Here is a 15006-nt window from a genome sequence, read left to right as displayed (position 1 = left end):
GAAACAATGTGGGTAGAATTTCTAGAGGACCTGGGAAAAATGAGTATGAGGTTCACCTCCAAGAAGACGTGTGTAGACACATAAAGCTTGAAACAGAAGAAGAACACTGGAGCAGGAGGTACTGATCTACAAGCAAAATTATAATGAATTAAATCATGGAGTAAGATAATAATCAATGAAACAAAATGCTTTACATGGGATTTAGGTGTGAGAGAAAACAGTCAGATTTTTAACATTACTAAAAAGCGCTAATATAAAATATAGACAACTGTAAAATTCTCTTTCTCACCATAAACACACAATATGCTGTTAAGAATTTATCTCGCGGTAGTGTTGAATCATCCAAATCAGCTAATACAATGTTGGAAACCTGGTTAATTTTCAAATCAACCACAAAAAACAAAACAAACAGACAAACAGCTAATTCTAGTGAGATCTTTTATAGGAAATAAAACCTAAGAAGTTTCATTGGCACTGAGAGCATGCTTCTTCTTTGTCCTTGGGTGACTTGAGAGCTAGAACAGTAAAGCAGTTAAAGCAACTTCCCTGAGGAAGACACTCGAATGTGCCCATGTCTCTTCTCCTGAATTCTTTCCCTATCCTGTCTCTCCCATGTTCTTTATCTGGTGCTCAACCCATTCCACCACTGATACACACATGCATGCACACAAATATACCAACATTAGTCTTCCATTTGCAGTTATTTTAACACCCAGGAATCACAATATAAACAAATAAATGAATTAATTAATGAATAAATAAATAAATAAATAAATATAAGCAGGATTCCTTTAAATCAGCTGATTTTTTTTAAACGGGGAAAAAAAACAAAAAAGTGAAACCAGTTTTTCTCTTCCTGTTTGGAGGACAAAATAAGGCCCTTTTACCACAGAGGCAGCTGAAGTCTAGGCTGAAGATTTCAGTCAGCTTCAGTCAGCAAACTACCAGACTCCGGGAAAGAACCAGCTCTACTTTCTCTCGAGTATCTCTGGAGCAACCTGAAGACAGGAGCTTGGCCTCAAGAAGACAGGTAGGTGAAGGAAAAGGAGGGAAATGGGATAGACAAAGAGATACAATGACATACTCAGAGACTAAAATAAAAACAGAAATTGATGGAAACAGGCATAGGGACAGTCAGAGACACAGGCAGATTAAGGCATGCTAAGAACACAAATAGGAACCTGGCTTTCTCATTGTTCCAATAAACAGCTCCGAATCTGGGGGAAAGGGAGTACATTATCAAAACAGACAAACAACTTGGTAATTTTTATTGTCAACTAAAAATAAATCTAGACTTAGGTAAAAAGAGACTATTTGAAAGGATTATTGCAATAAGGGGAGACTATTGTAATAGAGAAAATAATCCAAACATAGAGCTTCAGGAATCTCAAAGGCCAGGCAGAAGGGAATATTCTTTCAGAGGAAAGGGTCAGCAGGCTAAGAAGAACACAGTATAGAGGGAGTGGGGTAATCAGGGAATATTTTATCCTTAGGAGGGATCATTAAGGAGAGGTTGTATGCAGGGTCAGGAGGAGGGTGGGCCAAAGTTAAGGGGACTGAAAAGGAGAGAATTTTAACTAATGTTTAGTTTCAAACACTTTCCAATTGATCAGGGGGACAAACAGCTCAGTGAATCCTTTATGAGGCAAAGAATGGAATTTAAAGGGTCTGTGTCTGCTGCTATATTTAAAATAGGTAACCAACAAAGACCTACTGTATAGAAATAAATAAATAAAGTTAATTTAAAAGGGGGGGGGCGGTCTGTGTCTGGCGTCCCTATAAGTAATAAAGGGACACACAGATGAGTTTATATAAGTCATATGGGGAAAGGTGGCTCTTTGCAGTAAACTAATTCTCAGAACACAAAAGGGTGGATGGATTTCTTTAACCATCACTGCTTCCAGGAGTAAAGGACTCAAGAAAAGTTTAACTTTGTTATTATGATTCATGTAAGTAACAGGTGCTATGGTAAGCACAGAGGAAAGAGGAACTAACTCGACCTGGAAGAATAAAGGAAGCCTTCACAAATAAGGAGAAACCTGAATTGGGTTAGGAGCATAGTGTCCTGGGAAGTGCTCATGTAACATAATATTTTAGGGGAGGAAACAATTTCCCTTCTAGATTTTTTGGCTGGTCTAATAATTGAATTGACATAAAACAGATTAACGGGAGAAAATTAAGTTTAATTACATACTTACAAGATCCCCACCAAGACATGAAGACTCAAAGCAATCTGGCAATTGAGGCATATATACCATCCCAAGCTAAGGAGAAGAAAGTAGGAGTGTAGGGCTTCAAAGGCAAGGAAGACACTTCACAAGAAGATGAGAAGAGCAAATGATTGGTAAGCAAATGTTTGCCATGCCATGCAGGTACATCTTTCTGATATAAAAAGTTGTCTCTGGTAATAGCTCTCTCTGGTACAGGCCCTCTATATGATTCTTCTAGGCAGTTCAAGGAGAGGTAAAAAGTTTTCCTGAGTCTGCTGGGTCTTAATTGCCTTCAGCTCAAAACAATCCACATGCCAAAGTGGCAGATTTGGAGGTGGCATATTCTGCTCCCCCTCAACATACAGGGTTAAGAAAACTATGAGGCTGAGGACAGACGACGGAGTATAGTTTCTAAGAGAAGTAAGTGAACTAGATGTTAGGAAAAGGAAAAAGAGTGGTTGTAAAAGGAATTGGGTTAATTGTTGCCAGATTGTGAGGGGTCTTGAATGCCAGGGCCCAGTAATTTGATATCATAAACCAGTGAAGAGTTTTCAAGTTCTGTAAACAAGTAAATGATTTACCTACAAGTTTCAGGATGCAATGTGAAAGATGGACCACAACAAGGATAGAGATAACAGATTCAAGAGCTTCTCATACAGAGCAGTCAAATAAATAGGGCAAACTAATGCCGAGCATTTAGTAAGTAACTAACAAGGACCACAGTTTAGGGGAAAAAGTAGGGAAAATGGGCTTCCAAGAAATAAAAGGTGCCCACATCACCATTTCCCCATCAAAAAGGAATGGATACCCCCAAATGGCTAGACTTAGGAATTCAGGATGAGTTTCTAACTGGATAAGCTGTTCAACACAGTTAATCCAACAAGTCCAAAGAGGAGCTAAAGGAATAATAAAATCTATAATAGGAGGCAGAGACTAAGAGGCAAGCTAAAATTTTATTACTTTATTGAGCTGTAATTCACATATAATATTATCCTGTTGTGCAACATGATTCCATATGTGTATATATTGCAAAACGATAACCAAAGTCTAGTTAACATCCATCACCACACAGTTATAGTTTATTTTTCTTTATGATGAAAAATTTTAAGGTCTTCCTCTTAGAAACTTTCAAATACATGGTACAGTATTATCAACTATAGTCATCATGCTGCACATGAACATCCCCAGGACTCATTCATTTTATAACTGGAAATTTCAGCCTTTGTCCTTCACCCATTTTGCCCTCCCTCTCCCCCACTTCTGGCAACCACCAACCTGTTCTCTGTATCATTTAGTTTGTTTTTGGTTTTGTTTTGTTTTCATTTCCATATGCAAGTAAGATCATATGGTATTTATCTTTGTCTGACTTATTTTACTTAACATAATGCTGTCAAGGTCCAACCAGGTTGTCACAAACGGCAGAATTTCCTTCCTTTTTTTTTTACTGCTGTATAATATTCCATTAGAAATGTACCACATTTTCTTTATCCATTCATCCATCAATGGACATTTATGTTGTTTCCAACTTTGGTTATTGTAAATAATGCTGGAATGAACCTGGTAGGGGAGAGGGAGGATTTTTTCAAATTAGTATTTTCTTTTCCTTTAGATAAATACTCAGAAGTGGCATTGGTGGATCATTATATTTGACAGAAACTGGGAAAGGCTGGACACTGCATAAAGAGCCAAAAGCAGCTCACGATTAGCAGCAGAGTCTTTGAACACACATTCTCTAACTACATATCGAAAGCAGCCTCAAGTTACTCTCCATCCCATTATCTGCTTGTTTCTTTCCTAGCACTTAAAATAATCTGAAATTATTTTGCTTATTCAAATACTTACAAGTTTATGGTTTGCTTCCCTCCACTAGGGGTAAACACTGTAAGGGCAGGTATCTAACCTGCCTTATTCATCAATCAACACACAGCACCTAAAACATTTCCCAGCATGATGATAGCCCTCAATAAGTATGTGTGAAATAAATGCTGAAATTTTTTAAATCTTTGCCAAACTTCCAATCCATGGTACTTGTATGATCTAGTTCACTCAAAGGCACATTATCATGATGGGTACAGAGAGAAGAGATGGTCAACAAAGAGGAGCTCCCTAGATTCTTCTATTGTTTCTCTGATATCAGTCTGCTTTAAACTTATCTGTAAATAAACCAGATTTTTCATTTGTTTAATATTCAAACTCTTTACTCTTTATTCTAAGAATAGGAGAATATTTCCAGGATATATTAGAGTTGTTGTTACTGTTGTTGTTATTAATTCTGTACAACATTTGATGTATATTTTCATTATGGAGAATCAGGCCATACTGCCGCTCTGGGAAATATTCTTCTATTGTTTCTTTGATGATTTTTCTCAAACATCCTTTCTGATCTCTCCTTCTGAAAACCATATTAGACTCAGTCACATGTTGGCAGCATTTCTGGATCTAGCCCGCCTGTCTCCTTAATGAGCTTTATAGCTCTTCATAGCCCTTTCCGTGTCTTTATCCTTTGAAGTTAAATTCTTAAAGATCCCTCAGTTGAACATTCTAGCATAGTAGTTGAACCTTCATGTGTATTCATGCAAATACTGAGACAGAAAGAACACCTCAGTTGGAAACTAAGAAGTAAAGAGTCTCAAAGGAGATATCTTCATGTTCAGGCCAACAGGAATGGCAAATTTAGTTTTTACACTCCCATCTTTTCTCCATTAAAAATGTCTCCTTAGAATAGGGTTGGGTTTTTTTCAAAATATGATTGAACACTTGGCAGCATTTATAAAATTAAAGTTGGGGGGTTTATAAAAACCACAGTTCCTGAGCAATAAGCTAGACATCCCATGTCAGATTCTCTGTGAGTGGGGCTGGGAACCCACATTTTTAAGATGTCCTCAGGTGATCAATATCCAAAATAAAGACTGAGAACAACTACTTTGAAAGATTAACTCATACTTTTAACTTTAAATTGGTTTAAAACCAAGTCCAGTTCGATCAGAGGAGTGAGGACATTACAATCCTTAACACCTCCATTAATTTGCTGCAATTTCTGCCTTCTTTAAATCTATCTCTATAATCTGGCATTCAAATAGACCAAAACTGTATGATAAGCTAGGTGGAGAAATCATTGTAAAAATCTTTCCAGCACCACAAAGTATGGGCAAATAATCTACCTCTAGGCCACAGGTCCTTCACTGTAGGCAACACTGAAGTAGACAAGAACTAAAAGACATCTTTTCTTCTCCTCATCCTTCTTCCTACTACCCATATCTCTACTTCTCTTTCATTGACACAACCCTAGTATCAGCTCTGAGGCACACAAAGCTACAAAGAATGGCTTGTTGCCTTGGGAAACTATTGGAACAAGTGCCTTATACACAGCACTCAGATATACACACTATTTTACATGTATTTTTCTTAGAGAATAAGTCAGTGAAAAGATACAACATGGTCTTGAACAAGGATGTAAGTCTTTGACTGTTAATAGATCCTTGCTGGAACTCACAAAGTTGAATTTTTATGTGACTTCAAAGGATTTCTTCCCAGACACTCTAGACAGGGGTGGGAAGGAGGGATCCTGGTATACACCTTAACTGTAAAACTGATTTACTCCTGAGGAAAATACTAGTGTGTCTGGACCTACATACACCTAGTAAAGGCCACTGCATTAGTCTTCAGCAGAGATCATTTTGTTAGGTTACATAAATACCAGGGACTCAGTCTTTAGCAAGGACTAAATATATGGATTGATTTCCACAATACACTTTCTCTAGTCAATATGAAGTCTTACTTGTACCATTCTGCTTTGTGAGCAAAGGTTGTGTCCACTGTGGTATAAACCAATGCTCCCGAATCACTGGCAGATCATCTCCTAATGTGGGGATATATCCATGGTCTGCTAGCTCCCTTCAGGGAAGGTCATCTTGAAAAATGTCTTCTGACACATTCAACTCCTACCCAATGCCCAGCAGACTTACTCATGCAGAGTGAGAAGAGCCTGACAGTGTAACAGGACACACAGACTCCCCAACTCCAGTGTCAGGACAATATCTGTCCAAATCTGAACCAGCCTGTCCAGTGGAGACAATCATTGAGGAGTCTACCCTCCTCCCTATGTGCCTTTGTCTGTGCCCTTGAACTGACACCCATGAGAATTCTAGCTCAACAGGCTTAGTCCTAAGTCTTAGAAAGAAAAAGCAGCTGCAGCTACTGTCCTACCCTTTTGGTTCCTTCCTAACCTATTTGGAGGTCAATGGCTATGGGATTTCAAACGCTGAAGAGGCTTTCTTTGGGTTACAGTCTCCCACATTTCCTAAAGGAAAGAGACTCCTCGTTCTGAGACAACAAGAAAATAACTAAAACATTAGCAGAAAAGAGACACAGCACCTCCCTTAACTTTCAGTCTACACCAAAATGATGAAAGTTATTTTCCATGTTGCAGCAATTTCTATGGCTAATATTTCCCATTATCTCATGGCAGAAGCACCAGGAGACAGGAAGCCACCTCTGAAAGTTAACCTTCAGGATCAGCATTCCTGACTGCAGCTGTGGTATGTAGTTTCTAGTTAAAATTTAAAAAAGAAAAAAAAAAAGCATGGCCTTAATTTAGACCCTTCTGTCTTGACTGATCCTTTCATTCCCCAATGTATATAAGCTTCCCAATCTTTATTGTACTTGATATATTGTCATCAAACCCTATATTTATGCTCCCTGGAGTGGTGGGTCTGCCATTCTACTTTCAGTTTTCATGGTCTCCCGCAGATTGGAGCCTGCTCCTCTACCTTGGGGAGCTTCTCGTTTTCCTACATGTCCATTCCTGGTCCTATAGGATCCTATGGCCCTTGGGCCTTATTCATCCCATTCGAGCAGCCCTTGTCTCTTTTCATGATATTTCCCCATTACACTTGCCACTTTTCTGGTTACTTTGGTTCCTAGGCCAATCTTAACTAGATATCCTCTCTGAAAATTTGCCTCTACCACCTGGAATAGGTGTAGGCACTAAAATGAATTCCATGTACAGAATAGCTCAGCTACAATCCTGAGCCACCTAAACTCCAAGTCCCTTTGGCCAACTAAAAGGATGTCTTGAAGGTTATATGTCTCCCCAGATAACAGCCATCCTACTTGTTTCCATGGCATACACTCCCTGGGCTATGCTTCCCTTAATTCCTTCCTACTTTACCTTGAGGCACTGAAAAATTCCCTGGAACCTAATCTTCATACGTATTCCTTCTAAGTTCTCTGGTTTAGCTCTTCAAGTCCCCACCAACAGCTCCTCTCTCCAGATTTTCCTAAAGTGTGAGGCATGCTCTTATTACTAGGAGAATCAGATTCTCCCTTGGCTTAGTGGTGGAAACCTCTTTTAGGTCCGCCTCCCCTTCAGTGGGATTTACCTCATTGAGTCCCACATCCCTCTGGGCACTGAGATTGTGGTTCCAACAGGGCTTTAGAAAAATTAAATGATAGGAGGAGTTAACATTTATTGAACCCTTAGAATAGGTCAAACACTGGGCTGAGCATGTTAAATATTTTGTCACTTGGCACACAGATGAGGGTAGCTCCATGATTCGAGGCCTATGTAATGCCCTCGCCCTGCTGCTAGCCAATAGAATGTGGCATAGATGAAGGAATTTTTCAGATGAAATTAAGGTCCCAAATCAGTTGATTTTGCGTTAACCAAAAGGAATATTATCCTGGGTAGGCTTGACTTAATCAGGGAAAAGACCTTAAAGAGCGACTCGGCCTTTCTTTAGAGATAATTTTCCCTCCCGCTGGCTTAAAGAAGTAAGCCACCATGTTGAGGGAGGGCCTACAGAAAAGATAATGTGGCAAGGAACTGTGGACAGTCCTAAAATCATAAGGAGATGAATTCTGTCAACATGTATAAGCTGAAAGCAGCTTTTCTCCAGTTGAGACTAGATGAAAATACAGCTCAGTCAACACCTGGAGTGCTGCCTTGTAAGACCTTGAGCAGAGGACCCAGCTAAGCCATGCCAGACTCCTGACAGAAATTGTGATATAGTGTGTGTGTTTTCTAAGATACTAAGTTTGTGGCAATTATATGATAATATAAAAATAATACAGATTTTGGTGCCTAGAAGTGGTACCTAAAACTTGGGAACAGCTTTGGAATCAGGCAAGTGAGCAGAAGCTAGAAGAACTTTGAAGAGCATGACAGAGAAAGCCTATATACCTTCGACAGACTGTTAGAAGAAATCCAGACTTTAGGTATGCTGCAGTGAGGGCTCAGAAGAAATTGAGGGACACGTTATTAGAAACAGAAGGAAGAGAATTCTTGTTATGTAGTGATAGAAAGCTTAGCAAAATTATGTCCTGGAGTTATGTACAAGGAAATACTTAAAAGCTGGTTTTATACTTAGGGAGACTTCCAAGTAAGGTGTTAAAAGTGCCTCCTGATTTCTTCTTGCTGCCTATGATAAAATGTGAGAAAAGAAAGATAAACTGGGGAAAGAACTGTTAAACAAAAAGGAGCCAAGGCCTTAGAATTTTGAAATTTCTCAGCCTCTGCAAAAGGCAAAACCCATTAGAATAAAGAGATTCAGAGTCTTGAATCTCTGTTGATTATGATTGTACAACCTTTTCCTAAAACCTCAGAAAGATTAAAAGGTAAAGGAATCAGGCACAAAAATGGTCCTTTCAAGAAGATAAGGGCTTGCCTCACAGATATCAACCAAATTAGAAGTCCTCTAGGAAGCTTAAGGTCACTGCTCCCTACCATCTCAGCGGGAGGCCAAGGCTTTTCCAGAAGGGTTTGTCTGGAAAAGAACCATAGAAGTGGCTTTTGTCTAAAGGAGTGAACCCCACTGAAATCTATAGAAGATCCACAAAGTTCTTGAGAAAATTTGTTCAGCAGAAACACTGCTAGCTGTTGTTGGATGGAGAGTCTGTTTACGTCTGTCAGAGCTAGCTGGTTTACAGTATTGTTCAACTACCCTGTTTCCTTACTGATCTTCTACTAGTTGTTTTATCCATTATTGAAAGTACAGCAATGAAATCTCCAACAATTATTTCAGAACTGTCTATTTCTGTCCTCACTTCTCAATTTTTGCTTCCTATGGTTTGGAGTTCTGTTGTTAGGTTCATAGGTTTATAAGTTTTATATCTTCTGGATGGGTTGACACTTCTATCAATATTTAGTGTTCTTCCTTGTCTCTTGTAACAATTTTTGACTTAAAAGTCTATTTTGTCTGACCTTAGCGTAGATACCTCAGTTCTCTTTTAGTAACTATTTGCCTGGAGTGCCCTTTTCTATCCTTTCACTTTTGTCCTATATGTCTTAGATATAAAATGAGTCTTTTCTAGATAGCATGTAATTGCATTTTGTTTTTCAATCTATTATGAGAATATTTACCTTTTAATAAAAGAGTTTAATCCATTTACAAAAATTACTGATAAAGAAACACTTATTCTGCCATTTTGCTTTGTCTTTTATATGTTTCATATCTTTTTTGTTTCTCAAGGTCTCCATTAACTGTCTTCTTTTGTGTTTGATTTTTTTGTAGTGTATGATTTTGATTCCTAATTTCCTTTTCTGTATATTTTAAAAGTTATTTTAGCATTGGTTGTCCTGGAGCTTACAATTAGCCTCTCAAACCTGTAACAATCTATGTTGAATTAATATCACATTAGCTTCCATAAGTATATAAAAATTCTGATCCCACACTGCTCCATCCCTCCTCCCCTTTATGTTGTTGTGTCACAAATTACATCTTTCTACTTTGTGTCCTCATTTAACATAGATTTATCATTATCATTTTATTCGTCTTTCAATCAAATTGGGAAAGAAAAAGGAGTCACAAATGAAAAATACAGTAATACTGGCTTATATATTTCTTTACCTTTGTTATTTTTTCATGTGGCTTCAAGTTACTGCCAAGTGTTCTTTCATTTCCACCTGAAGGACTCCCTTTAGCATTTCCTGTAGGACATATCTACTAGTGATGAACTCCCTCAGCATTTGCTTATCTGGGAATGTCTTAACTTCTTCTTTATTTTTGAATGATGGTTTTGCCAGATATAGGATTATGGGTTTTCTCTTTCTTTACGTACTTTAAATATGTCATCCCACTGCCTTCTGGCCTCCATGGTTTCTGCTAAGAAATCCAGTCTTTTTCTTACTGAGTCTCCCTTGTATATGACAGTCACTTCTCTATTGCTGCTTTCAAGATTCTTTCTTTGTCTCTGGCCTTTAAAAGTTTTATTATAACGTGTCTCAGTGGACCTCTTGTGTTTTTCCTCCCTAAAGTTCATTGAGCTTCTTAAATGTGTAAATTCATGTATTTAATCAAATTATGACTTTTTGGGCATAGTTTCTTCAAAATTCTTTTACATCATTTCTCTCTCGTCTCCTTACGCAACTTCCATTATCTGTATGTGGTATGCTTGATGGTGTCCCACAGGTCTCCTAGGCTCTCTTCATTTTTGTTCACTCCTTCATCTTTATGTTCCTCAGACTGGATAATTTTTTTTTAATTTATTTATTTATTTATTTATGGCTGTGTTGTGTCTTCGTTTCTGTGCGAGGGCTTTCTCTAGTTGTGGCAAGCTGGGGCCACTCTTCATCGCGGTGCGCGGGCCTCTCACTATCACGGCCTCTCTTGTTGCCAAGCACAGGCTCCAGAGGCGCAGGCTCAGTAATTGTGGCTCACGGGCCCAGTTGCTCCGTGGCATGTGGGATCTTCCCAGACCAGGGCTCGAACCCGTGTCCCCTGCATTGGCAGGCGGATTCTTAACCACTGCGCCACCAGGGAAGCCCCAGACTGGATAATTTTAAATGACCTATTTTCAAGTTCTCTGGTTTTTAATTCTGCCTGCTCTAATCTGATGTTCAAATTCTTAGTGAATTCTTCATTTCAGCTATTGAAATTTTTAACCCCAGAATTTGTTTGGTCCCTTTTTATAATTTGTATCTCTTCAGAGGTATATACTATTTGGGGCACATCATTCCCCTGGTGTTACTGAATCTCTGTCCATGATTTACTTTAGCATTTTGAGCATATTTAAGCCAGATGAATTAAAGGCCTTGCTGAATACATTCTATGACTTGATTCCTCATGATAGTTTCTATTCATTTTTCTGTGAATGGGTCATATTTTCTTCTTTCTTTGCACGTTGTAAAATTTTTTTTGTGGAAAACTGAACATTTTGAATTTTATAATAAGGTGACTCTTGAAATCATAATCTTTCTCGTGCTCAGGGTTTGTTTTGGTTCGTTCCTGTGGGTTTTGGTTATATGTTTAGTACTTTTCTACCTTTTTCTCTAAAGATATTTGTGGTTTGTGCTCTCTGAAATGTGTTCTTTAGCTTATCATGAGCTTATGTGTTGATTGAGATTTTTTTGCCTAAAGACAAAACAAAAAACCAACAAACAAAACAAAAAACACCTCGCTTTGCATACTGGCTCAGTGTTTAGCATTCCTCCAATGCTTAACCTGGCCCTTTACAACTCTGCCTTAGCCTTCACTTTCTGCTTCTGAAACTAAGGATCATTTAGAGGTATAAATCCTACACACAGGGAACTTTTTACTGTTCCACTTCCACACAAAATCTCTCTCCAGTCTTTCCTACCAAGTTTCAGCATGTCTATTATTTGTCTCAACCTTAACATCTTCCCCCAGACAGTAGGGGTTGTCCGTTTACCTTTCTTGTTTGCAAGGAATGCCCTCCACTTGGCTGCTTTTGTGCCCTGAAGAAGCCCTGTGCTACGCAAAATAAAAACAAAACTGCCTTTCGTCAGTCCTTCAGATAGCCCCCAGAGGGCTCCAAATAGACAAACACAATCCTCTGAGATCAAGGTCTGCTCTTCTCCCTTTGAAAGCAGGGACAAGGGTCTCACAATGGGAATGTGGGCTGATATCTTCAAGATTCCCTCAAGCAGGGGAGGAAGGTGGCCCAAGGCAAGTAAAAATGCCACAACACTCCCCTACCATTTTTAAGTTGTCTTTTTCTTGATCAGCAGATACTTGGTTACTATAGACCTTTGATTATTTTCCAGATTTCCAACAAAGTTGATTCTGATGTTTTTTCTCTTGCTTGTTTATTGTTTCAGTAGAAGGATGTGCCCTTGGAGCTATTTATCCCTTCGTATTTGCGGATGTGCTCCTATATAATTTATTTTTCATAACGGCTGTGCTTAATAACTGCCTTACAAAATTCCTGTACATTTGACATTTGGTTCTCATGAGTCAGTATAGGCTGGTTCCAGCATACCATGAAATATGGTCACTGAAGGCATAACAGAGGTTTACAGAGGTCTCTGAGAAAGCATTGAGAGCATGTCTATAAGAAAGGTCTCCCAACCCAGCCAAGAACTGAAGGCCTATGATTGAGATTTTATTCTTCCCTAAATACGCTCTTGGATTCTTTTCTAACCCTTTTATCAACTATTCTTCTCCCCTACACCTAACCCATTTCTGATCTCAATGAGAGCTTCTCACAAAAGATAGACCCTTAGCCACTCTAACTCTCAGTTATCAGAGCTCCAGAAGATTTTAGGCACCTTTCAGCAGGCAAAGTAATAAAAGACTGCAGTATCACCATATGATAAATGTCAAATAATATTCTAAATCAAGCCTTTTAGAAGAAAATGCATGAACCAAAATTTCTCAGGCTCAATTATAATTTTAGACATCATAATTATAGTTATAATTAGGGTCACAGTATGTAAAAACAGCACTGGCCAGGCAGAAATGTTTATTTCTAGGAAGTTAAAGAAACTTAGATAAAATTAAAGTTTTGTTGCAAGAATGAAGTTGAGACAGGATCTACAAGACATGGCAACATTTCTTTATGTGGAAAAGTTTTACTATCCTTGCCAAGGCACTGCTGACTTAAAAAGAAAAGAAAAACTGTTGTTTCTGGGAAATGAGAGAGAGAGAAATAAAACTGAAAGCCTTTCCACAGCAGTTGGTAGAAATAAGGAAGGGCTGACCCTGACAGCTGGGTGATGAATAGGGCTTATGTGTGTGATGCCCCACCCAGGGGCACTCACACACATACCCACACAGGACAACTCACCTTATAATCAGTAGTCCTCTTATGATAATTTTTAAACTTGAGTCATTATTAAACACATAATTCAAGATCCTTGAGCCTTTGCAAGATAATAACAAATGTTAAAACACAGTAAAAAGTTTTTCTTTTTTTTTTTTTAACTTCCTTATCTCATTTTAAAATCAGGCCTGGTGCTACACAGGAAGCCAAAGCCTAAACTAAAAGCAGTCAGCCTTAACTGTAAGAGACTCAGGGAAAGAACCCACTCTATATGCACATATCTCTGGAACAACTTGAAAACAGGAGCTTGGCTTAAAGAGACAAGTTGGTAAGAAAGAAGGGAAATGGAAGAGAAAGGTGTATAAGAATTGACACAGAGACTGAAAAAGAAACAGTGATGAAAAAAGTCAAAAGGAGCAGAGACTAAAAACAGAGACACAAGGATAGACTATAAGACTTCTTAAGAACAAAACATGAATTTGACATGGTGGTTGATGCATAATAGCTACAAGTATGGGAAGAAGGGGAGTACATGATCTAAACAGGTAATTAAGAAACAGTTGGAGGGCTTCCCTGGTGGCACAGTGGTTAAGAATCCGCCTGCCAATGCAGGGGACACGGGTTTGAGCCCTGGTCTGGGAAGATCCCACATGCTGTAGAGCAACTAAGCCTGTGCGCCACAACTACTGAGCCTGCACTCTAGAGCCCGGGAGCCACAACTACTGAGCCCACGTGCCACAACTACTGAAGCCCGCGTGCCTAGAGCCTGTGCTCCGCAACGAGAGAAGCCACCGCAATGAGAAGCCTGCGCACTGCAAAGAAGAGTAGCCCCCGCTTGCCACAACTAGAGAAAGCCCGTGTGCAGCAACGAAGACCCAATGCAGACAAAAATAAATTTAAAAAAAAAAGCTTTAAAAATAAACAGTTGGAAAATCTATATAATATATATAAGTACAAGGTACTATTGATAGCTCAGAAAAGAGAGCTATGTACTCAACCTAAAGATTAATGAAAGGTTTCACAAATAAGGAGAAACTTGAATTAGGGCAGAAGGAATATAGAACCCCAGGCAGAAAAGATGGGGAGGAAAGGCTCATCCAGGGTAATATTTAGAGTCAAGAATGCCATGAGAATGAAGGAAGATGGCAGAGTGTGGTTTTTAAGGGAGAGAGTGAGGTAAGTATTAGGAAAAGGAAAAGGAGTGGTTGTGAAAGGTACGGTAGAGTATGATTCTTGTTAAAGTATAAGGGCCTTGAATGATAAGTCATTTTAATTTTATCACAAGACAATGTAGAATTTTCAGTTTTCTAAACAAAACAATACATGATTTAAATTTGGATGTCAAAAGGATGACTCTGGATGCAATGTGGAAAAGGAATTATAAGAGAGGAAAAAAATTACTGAATATACCAGAGCAAACATGAAGGCCCAGTGGCAGTGTGTATATGGAATAGGTAATAGACTCATGAGCAAATTGATACAGGTGATATATAGGATAATCTATGCCCTATAGTAGATGCCCAACAATGAAAAGTTATAGATGGAAAACTATGAAATAAGGTGTCCAGAAAACAAATGTGCCCATACCACTATCCCTCCATTATCATTGGGGGATATATGTGGTCTGAAGGTGAATCCAGACAGGAGCCAGAACTGGAAGTGAGTCTGTAATTAGTATGAGACATATTCCTACCCACAGACGTTAATCCAACACCACCAAACACCAACACCAAGTACAAAGTGAAAGAACTGGATCACAGATAGAAAGTGGGTACCCAAAACCAAATACAACTCT

General features: G+C 38.7%; 1 protein-coding gene across 1 annotated transcript in view; it reads left to right on the top strand.

Annotated features, from left to right (window-relative positions):
* The first annotated feature begins 954 nt into the window (after positions 1 to 954).
* The window catches only part of LOC137771983 (interferon-induced very large GTPase 1-like), a 29788-nt gene continuing 15736 nt past the window's right edge, over positions 955 to 15006 (top strand). Inside the window, exons 1-2 of the mRNA XM_068555811.1 lie at positions 955 to 1030; positions 6679 to 6748. The gene's annotated coding sequence lies outside the window, so the exon portion shown is untranslated. The remainder of the gene's footprint in view (positions 1031 to 6678; positions 6749 to 15006) is intronic.

Source organism: Eschrichtius robustus, chromosome 11, assembly GCF_028021215.1.
Source record: "Eschrichtius robustus isolate mEscRob2 chromosome 11, mEscRob2.pri, whole genome shotgun sequence".
NCBI lineage: Eukaryota > Metazoa > Chordata > Mammalia > Artiodactyla > Eschrichtiidae > Eschrichtius > Eschrichtius robustus.
The sequence above is the reverse complement of the archived record's forward strand: the minus strand, read 5'-3'. Positions and strand labels throughout refer to the sequence as shown.